This window comes from Triturus cristatus, chromosome 4_2, assembly GCF_964204655.1.
Source record: "Triturus cristatus chromosome 4_2, aTriCri1.1, whole genome shotgun sequence".
Lineage (NCBI taxonomy): Eukaryota > Metazoa > Chordata > Amphibia > Caudata > Salamandridae > Triturus > Triturus cristatus.
The window spans coordinates 815,769,318-815,785,348 of NC_140586.1; the positions used below are offsets into that span (position 1 = coordinate 815,769,318).

Here is a 16,031-nt window from a genome sequence, read left to right on the forward strand (position 1 = left end):
TATCCAAATAGAATACGTAAAATAGGCGTACGGTTTAGAAGACTCTCTCTAAGTGTTTGCCAATCTGAGAACACACTGGGCTTTAATATTATTGGTTTCATTGATAACCTCGAATCTCATAGTTGGAGCATTGCTGAAATCTCCTTCGGGAGAGGTCAAACCTCCAAACCTTTCCAATTTGACACAAAGAGACTGAGAATTTTAAAACAAATTTGCAGAAAAGATAGCATTACATTGAAGGCTTTCAATTTGCATAATGCGATATGAAGAAAAGTTTTTTTGTTTTTTTTTAAGTGACAAGTTTTGTGTGAGATGTATCAAGTTTAACCAGACGAAGCCTAAAGTAAACCCACTGCCCACATACACACACCAACATCCACCTCAGTTAAGATGGTCTATGGGAAAATAATATCAGTTTTATGGATGGGGTGGCAGCTTGGACCAGTGTATCTCTGGGAACTGCTCCTATATGGAAAGCCTGGAATTCCTTCCAGTTACGGGGGAGGGGCCTTGTTGTACATGAGTTTGATAGTCTGGATTATCAGTTAATATAAGTCAGAGGTGCATACATTAGGTATGCCAGTTCACTGCAGCAACCCATTCACTCGCTCATGAGCCTCGGAAAGGATTTCTTACTGGCAGAGCTCTATGTGAAGGGACTTTAGTTGTGAGCGGCAGAAGTGTCTCTCTACTGCAAGTGTATAAGGTGTGAATCTTTACCACTTCAGGAACTTCCCAAGTACAAGTTTCATCAACTACTGCTATTACTTATTCCTTTACCTGAGCTTAACTGCTCTTATGCCTGTTACACGGTCAACTGAGCCACCGTTCAAATAATAATTTAATTTTTTCTATAATGCTTCACACTGCACTCCTAAAGTTTCTAAACAATGTAATTAACATGTTGCTATTAATCAATTCAATTGTTCTTGATTTATGGACCTTGGAAGATGGAAGATTGAGTTTGCCTTGCCAAGATTAGAACTTAAGATAACTGCTGACGTCAGACAACAAAGTTAATTCGCTAATTATAGTCCAAGCAACTGGAATTATGCTATTTTCTGGTACTCATATATCGGCATAGTTATGGACTCACCGCCTTTACGACATAATCCATCATCTGCTGTATAACCTGCAGATTTTAACAAAAAAAGTTTTTACCTCAAACAGATCAAAAGTTGCTAAAAGTGCAGTGACAACTGTTGCCAGACAGTGTTGGCCCTTCACAAAAATTGACTGGTAACCTTTCTGCTACCAATTGCTTTATTTGGGTGTCAAACTTGTACTAATGAGGTAAAACCCTTCCCAGATAGTGTTAAAAATACAAAATATTGAGGCAATACTATCACAAAATGTGCTGCATTATGACGCATAAATTGCCTTTTCGTGTTGCGTCATTTAGTCAATCCTGCCACATAACTTGGTCCTCTTCTAAGGCATAATTCCAGGGGCCTCATCACAGAGACGAGTTCAAGTTTAAGGACACCAGCACAAATTCACCTCCCTGTGGAAATTAAAGCAGATCTTAAGATAAAACACGATATTACAGATACGTGAATTTTCTGTAGTACCAGATTCTGTTGGAAAGCAGAGTCGAACTAAACCCCATAAGCAGCAGGCAAAAATTGAGCCAATTAGAGCATAATTATATGATTATGGATCTACAAAAAAAAAAAAAAAAAAACAGAAGCACAGTCAGTAGGTCTTGCATGAAATAGCAAGGCGAAACGTTTGGCCCATGCTTGCTTTTAAAGCATTAGCAAACATGACCGGTGGAAGTCTTACAATATTTTCTGTGACAAAAAAGAGAGGTGGTGGTGCAGTACATGCGTCGTAACGTCACTACGTACACAGCGTTTGGCTTTCTCTGTAAGCTTCACATACTGTTCCAAGATGTATAACAGGCATCTTGCAACAATTGTATTACAAAGGAAGCAATTGCAGGAGCGCAAAATGAAGGAGCTGCTCCTAGGCACTCGCAAAATAAAGTGAATACATTTTTATTTTTAAATAATCACAGCGCAAGGGACGGAGGTGCAATGGTGATGAGTGAGTGCCTTGCCAACAGTGTGCATCTGCGGGGTCCTCACAAATCAAAATGAATAATAATTTTAAAAACTCACAAAGCAGGAAGAGAAGGGCAGGAAAAGCAACAGCGAGAAGCGAGCATCCCAACAGCAGTGAAAATAATGGTAAAGAAGAAATGCTCCATTGTGGGACAAACACAAGAAGGGCAATAATAAGAAGCAAGCAAATGAAGTTGATAAGTAAGAACAATTAATAAGCAATAGGACGGCCCACAGTGCACTCAGTACACTGTACTGTAGATAAAAGGTCTAGGTCAACAGACAGCTTAAGCGGTCTGTAGGAGAGACCTACAAACTTATGATGGAAGACAAAAAAAGTAAAAATTCAGAAAGGTAATCATGTGAATAAAAAAAAAATCAAAAACGAAATTAAACAACAAACAGGAAAAAGAATTTGAATTCCGTTAAAGTAAGGATATTTTTAAGTAGGCATTTTATCATTAAAAAAACTACAACAATTGAACAAAATAAATAAAATGGACTCATATTTTGAGAAAGAAAGATCCAAAACTGTACATTGTACAGGTTTGAATTTTGTAACTGTTTTATGCCACTCATTTTAATGACTGGCCAGAAAAGACACATGAACATTTAATTTAAAAAAATAAAATAATAAACAACAGAGGGGAGCAAGAGGAATGCTAGCTATAGAGCGGAGAATGACTTATGAGACAAGACTCATAAAAGGGAAATTCCCACACAGAGGGTAGAAGCAAATTCACAAAAAGCATGGCTTAAAAATGTGGAGGAAGAAAAGGGATTAAATCTGGAAATAATTTCTTTGAAATGTTTTTCTTTGCTAATGAGATTTTAACATTTATATATTTTTTTCCAACAAATTATTTTGACATGTTCCATTCAACAATACTTAAATCTGTCTTTTTGAACTTCAGAGAAAAAAAATAATCACATGTATCCCTACTCCTATAGATGGAACCTTTGCCTACCTTGAGGAGAGTGACTTCTTAAGGTAAGAGAGCCACCGCCAGCATCCATCCACACTGGTGCAATTATGTGGTAGAGTGACCTCCACCAATCACAGTACAGCACCAGGTGTTAATCTGTTGCACTAAAGAACCTCTCAAAGGCATTATGTCGGTGACTAATTTTATTTACAGCAGAGCTTCGCAAAAACTGTCCTTTGAGCACTGTTTTTATCAGTATCGCCAGGCTACTCAATTCCCTGCTAGGGGCAAAAGGTGTTCTATGTGATTTGCAGTATTACAGTACATAGGGGTGTCCAATCTTTCGAAAGGAGGGCCGGATTGATGTACATTTTTCAGGATAACAAATGCTTATGTACATAAATTCCATATAAATGGATTATATCAAATGTATATTAGCTGGACATCCTGAATGTTCAGCATAGAGACGCCTGCACAGAAGTTGTACAACCCTGTAAGAGAAGAAACAAGCTGCTTTAGAGTTTATTAATTACATTGCTTACTTTTCTGCAGGATTCACACACCTAATAAATTGAATCACACACTAAGAAACCAGGATTACACCTCCTTTTAAAACTTATTTTGTGCAATAGATGGCAATTTACTTTTTCCTAAAGTATCTGCTTTGTGCTCCTTTTCAATGATTTACTAAGCTTTCCTCTGCCAAACAACAACCAAAAGGGAATTTCTGCAAACCAGGTTTTGAAAAAAGACTTGTTGGGGTTAATAAGGGGTTATCCACAAAAGGCTCAATGAGAATCTGGTCAGTTGCATAATGTTAATGGACTACTTGCATAGCAGTACCTTGTATATGGGGAACATAGTTGCTGTAATTGTTACTGTATGATGACTCTGCACCTTCATAAATGTAATAAAAGAACGTATAAAAAAAGAGGAAGAAAAGGCTTGTGTCTGAGAAGAGCGGTTCATCATATGGTGAAAACAATTCATGTGTTAAGGATCAGTACTTGGTTTCAGGTAAGGTTACCAAATGACCTGAAAGATAAGGAAAGGTGTGGAGGAAAGTGAATAGTACTGTAAACTGCTAACTCGTTTTTTGTTATATGTCAATACACATTTTATTGACCAAATAAAACTGCTACATTGGATTTGTAAAAGCACATAGATTATCTCCTTCGAACGTAAATTTGATCTCAAACAAACATCGGAGAAAAATAGAGAGGAATAATTTAACTCAAAAACTGACATTAAAAAAACTCTCTAAAAAGTATTGAAATATTTTAGTAAGCGCTGGAATTTTTTCTCGAAATAAAATGTAGACAACATCAAAAAGAGCCCTTATTCGGTATCAGCTGGGAGGCCTGCCGCTTCCGGCGCTGAGGAGGGGACTTTCCACCCAGACTGATCTCATCTGAGCTCATTGGCGGCAGTATCTGATGCAAGGACGCTAAGCTGCGCCCTCTGACTCACTCGGCGCTAAGCACCCCCTCGGGCGGGCAGGGTGAGGTCATTCCGAGATGAATTAATCGCGCATTTAGTTTGCCTGGAAGCTCGCGGAGCGTGACGAGCTCCCCGCGGATCCTTTGTTTGAGAGCCCTCCTCCCCACACCTTTCAGAAAACCCCCTCTGGCGGGCTGAGGATGCCAGGCGAGATGTAATATAGATTTACATCTGCTGCAATAGATGGAGAGCGCGAGAAGTCCTAACACGACTACGTCATTTATTTACTTCGCGCTGTATCCAGCGCTGTCGAGGCTGTGGGGCTGCATCCCAGGTGGTTGAATGTTCAAGAATTTTGAGGTCCTCCATGTTGGGATGGGCTGGTTAGGCCTCTTCAACACGCACAGGGTTCTGCCCCTTGGGTGTAGGTCCCTGAGGTCTTGCACACGTCACTTTGTATTGAAGCAGTTTGTGCTTTAGGGAGGTTATTTACATGCCTTTGAAATCATCTAACGTCCAGTGGCTGTGTACATACAACAACTCCTGGAACAGTTAGGGTTTTTTTCATACTCAGGGTCTCCAGTGTGGAGCAAGGGTAGCTGGTGTCGCCTGGGTGGTGTAGCGCGGCAGGCCTCGGTCGTCAGTTAATTAGGGAACGCTAATTAAAGGACACTGAAACGTGGTATGAGTTTCTGGCCCACTCAAAGACCACGTGCGGTCTTGCCCACGTTTATTTATCCCCTCGGGACGAGCCCGCCCGAGGGGTGTGTGGATGCGTGTTTTAGCGCAACATTGTATAAGAGAGCCCGGGTGGCTCTCTACATCCCTTCCTTCTTTTAGTTAACTGTCCCCTAGTGCACCCCGTCATGGGGAAGTATATACATAGTCTTTTAGTCTCTGACTGGGTGCATGTATGGGGCGTAGTCCATATCGTTGACTTCTGGTGGAGGGGTCGGGAGACCTATCCAACGGGATAACCCCAGAAGCACCGGCAACGGGACCCCAATCAGTTAGTCTCCGACGGTCTTCTCCACCTGGGGCCGCCGGCTGCCCGCCTGGCGGAGGTGACACCCCTCCCCCGGGAGACGCCGGGGCACCACTCTCCGTCACAAACCCAGGTGACTCGATCCCTTCGCCATCCATGCCCGTCTCTGGAACCACCTTGAAGCTTGACACATTCCTGGTGACGGTCTGGTGTCCTCTCCGTGCCGTGATCATGGTCCCTCGCACCTCGGTCACCGTCCACACTTCAGGCTCATAGGGAGTTCGGAACTTCCATCCGGGGTGCTGATCTTTGATGACCACACTGTCTCCAATTCGGACCACCGTGTCCTGGGCTCTGCGGGCCTCGCTACCCTTCTGGTTCGTGGCCTCCCTCTGCGCCTGAATGGCCACCCCGTCTCTTTCCACCGGGGCCCAGCCTGGATCCGCCGGAATGCTGTCCCGCTGGGCTCGCTTGAACAGGATGTGAGCAGGAGCGCACTTGGTGGTGCTGTGTGGGGTCTGGCGGTACACTCCCAGGAATTGATCTAGAGCTGCTTCCAGATCTTCCTCGTTATCCACGGCGATCCGCAGCGCTCGATTGAGCATCCTCATCAGCCGTTCCACTTCCCCGTTGGCTTGAGGCCAGAGGGGGGTGATTTTCCGGTGTCGGATCGCCAAACGTGTCAGGTACTCCTGGAACTCCCGCCCCTGGAATGGGGGCCCGTTGTCCGACTTGACTTCTTCGGGCAGCCCCATCGTTGCGAATATTCTGTCCAGAACCTTCTTGACGTGAGGGAACGCAGTGGATGCTATCACCTCCACTATCGGGAACTTCGAGAAGGAATCAACCATGACCAGCATGTGCCTGCCGTCCGTGAAGCTCCCGAAGTCGATGCTGAGATGGGTCCACGGCGTCTTACTCCCTTCTTCTGTAATCACTGGAGCTGGAGCCGGATCACCGCCGGTGATAGTGCAAGCCTGGCACTGTCGGACCATTTCATCCACTTGCCATCCATCCCCGGGAACCACACCTTGTCCCGGAGCCGGGCCTTAGTCTTGGCCATTCCCTGGTGGCCTACATGCGCAAGCGCCAGGATTTTCTGCTGGAGGCTTTCCGGGACCACAATGAGCCGTCCCCTTAGAATGACTCCTTCTCCTCCTACGCTGAGTTCACTCCTGACCTGCCACAGTTGCTGTCGAGCGTGACTGACCTCTGGTCGCAGGGCTCGAACCCCATCGAGGAAACGGGCCCATGCGTTGCTGTCTAGCGCCCTGCGGACGCGGGTGAGGGTAGGGTCTTCATGAGTGGCTTGACCGATCTCCTCCAGGGTCATAGCTTTCGGGCAGGACCCCTGCGATACCATGCTGATGAAGGCCTCCGTGTTGCACGCGTCCTCCGGTGTGGCAGCTGTGGGAGTTGATCGCGGATGCCGGGACAGGTAGTCTGCGGGATTGTGAGTCCCGTCCGATAGATCACCTTGAACTGGTACGCCTGGAGCTGCACGGCCCAGCGTTCGATCAGCGGCGGTGCCAGCCTCGACAATCCCGTGAACAGGGGGAGTAACGGCTTGTGATCCGTCACGACGGTGAAGTCCTGTCCGCACAGGTACAAGTGGAAGTGCTGGCAGGCCCATTTGATGCCCAGCGCTTCTCTCTCTATCTGGGCATACATCGGCTCAGTGTCAGTAAGCGCCTTGCTGGCTTACGCAACGGGCTTCCATACTTCGTGCCCATGTTCCTGCAAGAGGACAGCACAGAGGCCCACCGGGCTGGCATCCACCACCAACTCTGTCTTCCTCCGGGGGTGGAAGTAGGCCATGATTGTCTTGTCGAGGAGCCCCTCTTTGATCTTTTGGAACGCCTTGTTGGCCGCCGGGGTCCACTCCCACGGGTGATCGTGGCATGTGAGGGCGCGTAGTGGTTCAGACATCATGGCTAGCCTAGTGATGAACCGCCCACAGTATGTGGCCATCCCATGAAAGCTTCTTACCTCAGTGGGACTGCACGGGGTGGGTGCCGCTCGGATGGCTTCCGCCTTTCTCGGATCTACCAGCAACCCTTCTCGAGTGAACGTGTATCCAAAGAAGTCTACACTGTCCTGGTAGAACGAGCACTTCGCTTTGTGTAGCGTCAGCCCGCACTCTGTCAGTCTCCGGAGTGTGGCCTGCAGGTGTGCGTGATGCTCTCCCAGAGTGTTGGAATAGACTAAAATGTCGTCACTGAGGTTGCTTACGCCCTGCAGACCGGACAGGGTCTCTCGGATGGCGTTCTGGAATACCTCTGCCGCGGAGGAGACACCAAAACTCAGCCGTTTGTACCTCCGGAGGCCGACATGGGTCAAGAACGTGGTGATGTACCGACTGCTGGGGTCTAGTTCTAGCTGGTGATAGCCAGCATTTAGGTCCGGCTTCGAGAACCATTTGGCCCCGTTGAGGTCCGCCACGATGTCCATCGTGGGGGCGATGTGCCTCTCCCTCTTCACTGCGGTGTTGGGCAGCCGCATGTCCACACAGAGTCTGATGGCCCCTGGTTGCTTGGGCGCCATGACCAGCGGGGACACCCAGGGAGTGGGGCCGGAGACTTTTTCAATAACATCCAGCTCTTCGAGCTTCCGCAACTCCTCTTCCACTTGCGGGCGCAGGTTGAACGGCACCCTCCGATGTCTGAGGGCTACCGGACGTACGGACGTGTCTATGTGCAGCTTGAACTTCTTGCCCTTCAGTTTTCCCAGGCCGGTGAAGAGCGTTGGGAACTCCATGAGTATGTCCTCAGCATGGGAGTCATGAACCTGGTTTGCAAAGAACACTAGCCCAAGGTCCTCTGCAGTATGACAGCTGAGCAGCGTACCTTTCTTGCCTTCCATGACATGAAACTGTGTCTGAGTCGAGTATCCCCCGCTGGCGATGGTGGCATTGATGACGCCACGGATGGGAAGAGGGTCCGTCCCTCCGTATGTATAAATCCGCGCCTTGGACGGTGTCAAGGGGGGTCTCGGCGACAGACGATCATACTGGTTGGAGTCCATCACATTGACCGACGCCCCTGTGTCGATGAGTGCTTGGACCTCGGTGCCTCCCACGGAGACTGAGCACATGGGCGGCGGCCTCCGCCGGGAGCCTGTCCTGCTGACATACGATACCACGAATACCTCGTCGTCCTCGTCCTCATACATCGGGGCCCGCGTCTGTGGCTGACGTTCCCCGCTTGGCAGCGGGTCTTCCTGCGAGACCTGGCGCACTTGCTGTGGCCCGAACCTGGGTCTCGATGACGGTTGTCTGAAACGCCCACCCCGGCATACTCTGGCGTAGTGATTCCTTCTTCCACAGCGGGAGCAAGCCTTGCCTTTTGCCCCGCAGACTGCCGTTGCCGGGTGGTCGTCCCCGCAGTATCCACACGAGCCCCCAGTCGCAGGTTTGGGTGCTGGGCGAGGTGCGGCCGGCCGCCGTTGTATCGCTTCCACCTTTTCTTCTTTGATGGGTGCGCTCTTGAACTCCGGCCCTGCGGCCACGTGGAGGGTCGCTTCCATTTCCTCCGCCCGGGCATCGGATAACTCGTGGGACCGTGCTAGTACTAGGATTTCATCCAGCGAGATCCCTGGCTGCCAGAGAATCAGCTTCCGTAAAAGTTTGGAGCGACAGCCCAATATGATCTGATCCCTTATCTCCACTCTCTGGTCCGTGAAGGGGCACGTGCTGGCCAGCCGGCGCAGCCGCGCCTAAAACATATCGACTGATTCGGCGTCGGTCTGCCACGCCCTCCGGAACTTAAACTTTTCGAAATCCGGGTTCAGTTGAGGATCAAAATGTCTATTCAGCGCAGCCACCGCTGCGTCATAATCATCATTGTTCCCAGTGTTGGGAAGCGTGTCGAACAAGTCATAGATTTCAGCCCCTCCATAATATGTAAGTGGTGACCGCTTCACTGCCCCATCGGTTTCACGGGTCCCTCTGAAGTAGTGGTTTAATTGCCCTACCCATGCCTTCCATCTCGGGCGGCGGTAGCTGTGTCAGCTGTTTCGCTGAACGGTGGTAGGGGCACTACTGCATTGTGGGTGACCACCGGTGGCGGTGGTGGGTTGTTGCCCGCACCTGCGTTGGACCCGCCAGCTTGTGGTGCGCCAGAGCCTGCCGCAGGCCCTGAAGACATCATGTGATTTTACTGGCGGGACCTGTGGGTTTTGCCAGTGCTTGTTAGCCCAGTATGGTCACTCTCACTTGTTGCTGAGGCTCTGCCAATGCTTATTTATTAAACTGTGATCATTGGGTTTGCCAATGCTTGTTGCTCCTGGCCTCCTCTCCCAGCTCTGGGCCTTATTACCTCCTCCCCCGGGCTTCAGTAGCTGCACCACGCAGCATTGGGCACAGTTCAGGCAGGCAGGAGAAAGGGCAGCCCTGTTGAGGCCCCCTCACACGATCGGCCGATGCACCCAGGGCCAGCACGAGAGGAATTCCCCAGAGAGCCTCGAAGCGGGGGCCGGAGCAGAGCACCGATGAGGCGCCGGGGCAGCCACTCACCCCTAAAGAGCGCGCACAGCGCTGGAAGCCCTCGGTGCAGGGAGCAGCATGCGGGTGGGCTCCATGAACAGCAGGCCACGTCGGTAGGTGGTCCGCCTCCAACACTACGCGGGTGGGCTCCGCAGCCGCCAGGATGAAGCAGGTGAGCAGCGGGGGCGTCAGCAATGCGGGCGGGCTCCGCACGCTCCCCGTGCAGGCTGACAGAAACAGCACACAAGGCACGACCGGCCTCGTCGCCAGTGTAGCGCGGCAGGCCTCGGTCGCAGTTAATTAGGGAACGCTAATTAAAGGACACTGAAACGTGGTATGAGTTTCTGGGCCGCTCAAAGACCACGTGCGGTCTTGTCCACGTTTATTTATCCCCTCGGGACAGGCGCGCCCGAGGGGTGTGTGGATGCGTGTTTTAGCGCAACATTGTATAAGAGAGCCCGGGTGGCTCTCTACAGGTGGGATGTCGTTGTTGGCCCATTATGAGCTTTGCGGCATGACTTTGAAACTCTTAATAGCTCTGTTGTTTTCGCAAATGTCTATTAATAACAACAAGTCCCATAAACGTAGTAAGGATACAATACAACCTAGGGGGTCTGTCTCTCTTAGAGGGGCAGCATGTATTTGTGCTTACTCAGTAACTTAATTTGCACTAAGACTATATGGACCACACCGGCCTAAAACAAAGCTACTAACCGAGAAGCACACAACTGACTCCAGAAAAAGCTTGAACTAAAAAATCTATCTGTATTTTGCGCAGAACACTTGGGGTTAACATGGGGCCTCTGCATGCAAAAGAAGGAATATGCTACTTACCAGTATGCATCTGTTCTTGGCATGTAGAGCTGCAGAGTCACACACTGAGGATAAGATCGCCATCTGGTGTTGGGCTCGGATGATTGCAGGTTGTTGTTGTCTTCGGAGAAGTCTTTGGTCACGAGGTTGGTGACTCCTCCCCTGGACAACAGTGCGCATGGGCATCCACTCCATCGGCAGATTGTTTTTCGCCATGATGGGAAAAGATGGAGTATATAGAAAAGAAAGAAAGGATGTCCATGTGTAATGTCTAAGTAAGACGGATGCTGGAACAGATACAGGTCCCGGGGAGGCGGGCGGGCGTGTGTGACTCTGCAGCTCTACATGCCAAGAACAGATGCATACTGGTAAGTAGCATATTCCGTTCGAGGCATATGAGCTGCAGATCACACACTGAGGATAGATTATACAGCAGTGCTCCCCTTAGCGGTGGTCGCCTGTATCCGTTGCAGCAGTTTGAAATAAAGTTTTTAGGACAGCCTGGCCCACGGAGGCCTGTTGTTTGGCCTGCACGTCAACACAATAGTGTTTAGTGAAGGTATGCGTGGTAGACCATGTGGCTGCCTTGCAAATGTCTTCTAAGGGAATATTGCCTAAGAAGGCCATAGAAGCCCCTATTTTACGCGTGGAGTGCGCCCTAGGGGGAACTGTGAGTGTACGTTTAGCCTTGAGGTAGCATATTTGGATGCATTTAACTATCCACCTGGCTATTCCTGATTTGGAGATCGGGTTGCCTTTGTGTGGTGGCGCGAAAGCAACAAAGAGTTGTTTTGTCTTTCGAAAAGGTTTTGTTCTGTCGATGTAATAAAGCAATGCTCTTTTAACATCTAAGGTATGTAGGGCCCTTTCAGCTACCGAGTCTGGATTTGGGAAAAAGACCGGTAGTTCTACTGATTGGTTAAGGTGGAAAGGGGAAATCACTTTTGGAAGAAATTTAGGGTTTGTCCTAAGAACCACTTTGTTACGGTGTAGTTGTAAGAAAGGTTCTTCAAGTGTAAGGGCTTGTATTTCACTTACTCTGCGCAGGGAAGTGATTGCGATAAGGAAGGCTACCTTCCATGTTAGGAATTGCAATTCACATTTGTGCATAGGTTCAAATGGGGGGCCCATGAGTCTTGTTAGAACCACATTGAGATTCCACACTGGGGCAGGTGGCAATCTTGGGGGAAGAATCCTTTTGAGACCTTCCATAAACGCTTTGATGGCTGGTACCTTAAAAAGGGACAGGTGTTGCCTATTTTGCAAGTAGGCTGCCAAGGCTGCTAGGTGTAATCGTATAGAGGAATACGCTAGATTGCATCTTTGCAAGTGTAGTAGATAGCAAATGATGTTTTGGATGGAAGCATCCAATGGATGTATGTCATTATTAGCGCAGTAGATGGCAAATCGTTTCCATTTAGCGGCATAACACGCTCTAGTAGTAGGGCGTCTGGCTTCTTTTATGATATTCATACAGTCTGGAGGGAGATTGAGGTAACCGAACTCTAAGACCTCAGGAGCCAGATCGCTAGGTTCAGTGTTTGAGGATCTGGGTGTCTGATTTCTCCATGGTTCTGGGTTAACAGATCCGGGGAGAGGCGTAGCTTTTGATGTGGAACTAAAGATAGTTCCAGAAGTGTGGTGAACCACGGTTGACGTGCCCAAGTGGGAGCCACTAGTATTAGTGTTAGTGACTGTTGTTTCAGTTTGCGTACCACAAATGGAACTAGTGGGAGAGGCGGAAAGGCGTACGCAAATCTGCCTGACCAGTTCATCCATAGGGCATTGCCCTTCGACTGTGGGTGTGGAAACCTGGCGGCGAAGGTTGGGCATTTTGTGTTTTCGGGAGTGGCGAACAGGTCTATGTCTGGTTGTCCCCACTTTTGGAAGAAGGGGAGTAGAACCTTGGGGTGTAGTTCCCATTCGTGGATCTGTTGTGTGTGGCGACTTAGGAGGTCGGCCACTTGGTTGTGGATCCCTGGGAGATGTTCTGCTAACAGGTAGATGTTTTGGGGAATTGCCCATCTCCAGATTTGCTGTGCCAGTTGGGACAGTTGGAGAGAGTGTGTCCCTCCCTGTTTCTGTATATAATACATTGTCGTCATGTTGTCTGTGCGTATGAGGACAGTTTTGTTCTTTAGGTGAATTTGAAAGGATTTTAGTGCTAGGAACACTGCTAAGAGTTCCAGGTGGTTGATGTGGAGCAGTTTTTGTTGACTGGTCCATCTGCCCTGAGTGGTATGGTGAAGGAGGTGGGCTCCCCACCCCGTGAGAGATGCGTCTGTAGTTAGCACAACTTGTGGAAGAGGCTCTAAGAACGGTCTCCCTTTGGACAGGTTGATGGTGTTCCACCATTTCAGTGATCGAAGTGAGCGACTGTCCACCAACACCAGATCGGTAAGTTGTCCGTGAGCTTGGTTCCACTGTTGTGCTAAGCATTCTTGTAAGGGACGCATTTGAAGTCGTGCGTGTGGGACTATGGAGATGCACGACGCCATCATGCCCAGGAGCTGCATGAACACTCTTGCTGGAAGAGATGGATGAGTTTGAAATTGAGAGATGAGATTTTGTATACTGGCTATCCTGGCTGTGCTGGGATAGGCAATGGCTTTGGATGTATCTATGGTTGCTCCTAGATACTGATGTAAGTGGGAAGGTTGTAGGTGGGATTTGGGGTAGTTGATAGTGAATCCCAAATCGTGGAGAGTTTGAATCGTGCGATGAGTGTGGAGAACGCATTTTTGGTATGTATTGGCTTTTATGAGCCAATCGTCCAGATAGGGGAAGACATGGATCTGTTGTCTTCTGAGATGCGCTGCCACGACTGCTAGGCACTTGGTGAACACTCTGGGTGCTGTTGTTACTCCGAATGGGAGAACTGTAAATTGATAGTGTTGCCCATCTACCACAAATCGTAGATATTTTCTGTGAGCGGGATGCATAGGGATGTGAAAGTATGCGTCCTTGAGGTCCAATGTGGCGAGGAAGTCTCCCTGTTGTAAAAGTGGGAGGACTTGTTGGAGAGTGGTCATGTGAAAATGATCCGAATGTATATACTGGTTTAGTAGTCTGAGATCCAGTATGGGCCTTAGTGTTTTGTCCTTTTTGGGAATGAGGAAGTATAGAGAATATACCCCTTTTCCCTGATGTTGAAGGGGGACTGGTTCTATCGCATGTTTTTGTAACAGGGATTGAACTTCTTGTTTGAGGAGAGAGAGATGATGCGAGGACATTGGACGTTGTTTGGGCGGTATGTTTGGGGGGGATTGTATGAGTTCGAGGCAGTAGCCAGACTGGATAATTTGTCTTACCCACCTGTCTGTGGTGATGGAAGTCCAGACAGGCAGGAATTGTTGGAGTCGCCCCCCGACCGGAGTGGAATGGTCTGGGAGGAGTGGTGGCAAGTCACTGTTTGGTGGCTGGTGAGGTGCGGGTGTTGTTGTTGTTGCCCCGTCCTCGACCTTTGTTATTGTTTCCCCTATAACCTCCCCGGAAGTAACCTCTGTTAGGGGATGTTTGTCCAGAATTTTTAAAGGTGGACGTGGTCTCAGTTGATGTGTTTTTGGAGCCTCCTCTATAAAAGGAGCGACGAAAGGAACCCCGGTTTTGATGAGACTGCAGTGCTCCCATAGACTTGGCAGTTTCATTATCCTTTTTCATTTTTTCTAATGCAGTATCCACTGCAGGGCCAAATAGCTGCTCTTGGTTGAAAGGTTGAGCTAGAATTGCGGTTTGAACCTCCGGTTTAAAACCGGAAATACGGAGCCAGGCATGTCGTCTGAGTAAGACGCCAGTATTGACCGCTCTAGAAGCAGTGTCTGCTGCATCTAAGGCGCATTTAATGGAGGCATTAGATATTAATTTGCCTTCTTGGATGAGGTCAGAGGCCTGGGACTTAAAAGGTTCAGGCAGATGTTGCATAAGGTCCTCAAGTTGGTCATAATGCGCTCTATCATACCTGGCTAACAGGGCCTGGGTATTCGCAATACGCCAATGGTTAGCCGCCTGCGCGGCGACCCGTTTGCCCGAGGCTTCTAAAAGCTTAGACTCCTTGTCTGGGGGAGGCGTTTCTCCAGTTGTCTGTGAGTTAGCGCGCTTCCTGGCATTTGATACGACTAGGGAGTCTAAAGGGAGCTGGGCCTTAATGTATGCAGGGTCTTGCGGGGCTGGTCGGTACTTTTTTTCGATGCGTGGGTTGAGAACCCTAGCTCGAACAGGGTCTTTAAAGACTTCAGTAGCATGCTTTATGACCCCTTTGATCATGGCCAGTATGTGAACAGTCTTTTGTGACTGCTCAAAGGTATCAAGGAGGAAGTCCTCTTCAATGGCGTCTGTGTGCATAGTAACGCCGTGGAATGTTGCTGCCCTATTTATAAGTTGGCCGTACCCTAGGTGGTCATCAGGAGGGGAGGGCTTGGAAGGGTAGGTAGTGGGGTCAGGCATGTCAGGTATAGGATAAGACCAGTCATCCATGGGTGCTGGGTCTGGGAACGTAAAAGGGTCGTTTGGGTCAACAGGATCATCAAATAAATCAGGGTCCGCCCCTCCCCCTAAGTCATCATTATCATCCTGTGGAGGAGGTGAATGATAGGGAGATGGTAAAGGTAAAGGTAAAGGTAAAGGAGAATCAGGAGGAGGAGGGGGGGACGGGTTAGGAGGTAAAACAGGAGAGGAAGGACGAAGTGGTGAAGTAGCACAGTCCTTTTTCCGTATGGGAGCTGGGGGAGGTGTAGTGTCCAGCTTCCGCTTTTTATATGGGATGGCAGTCACATGTCCCGTTTTAGGATTGATATAGATCCGCTTCTGAGTAGGATCTGGTCGAAAAAGATCATCTGGCTCCGAAGGTGGTGTCTGTGACGTCCGCTTCGGGTCTTTATGAGCTTGTTTCGGCGGGGACGCAGTTTTCGGCTCCGATGATTTTTTCGGTGTCGACTGATTTTTCGGTGTCGACTGATTTTTCGGTGTCGACTGATTTTTCGGTGTCGACTGATTTTTCGGTGTCGACTGATTTTTCGGTGCCGACTGAGGTTTCGGTGCCGACTGAGGTTTCGGTGCCGACTGAGGTTTCGGTGCCGACTGAGGTTTCGGTGCCGACTGAGGTTTCGGTGCCGACTGAGGTTTCGGTGCCGATGGACTTTCAGGCATCGATGTTGAAGAACGTTTCGGTGCCGGTGGAGACTTCGGTGCCGAGGAACGTTTCTGTGCCGAAGGAGATTTCGGTCTTGGAGCCTGTTTCGGTGCCGACAATGGGTGTTTGGGTGCCGAGGGTGTTAAAGGCACAATTAGGTGAGGTTTGCTCGAGCCCGAGCCACCCACAG

General features: G+C 49.1%; 1 protein-coding gene across 6 annotated transcripts in view; it reads right to left on the bottom strand.

Annotated features, from left to right (window-relative positions):
* MAST2 (microtubule associated serine/threonine kinase 2) overlaps positions 1-16,031 on the bottom strand; it is a 1,353,759-nt gene that overhangs the window by 184,511 nt on the left and 1,153,217 nt on the right. The window lies entirely within an intron of this gene.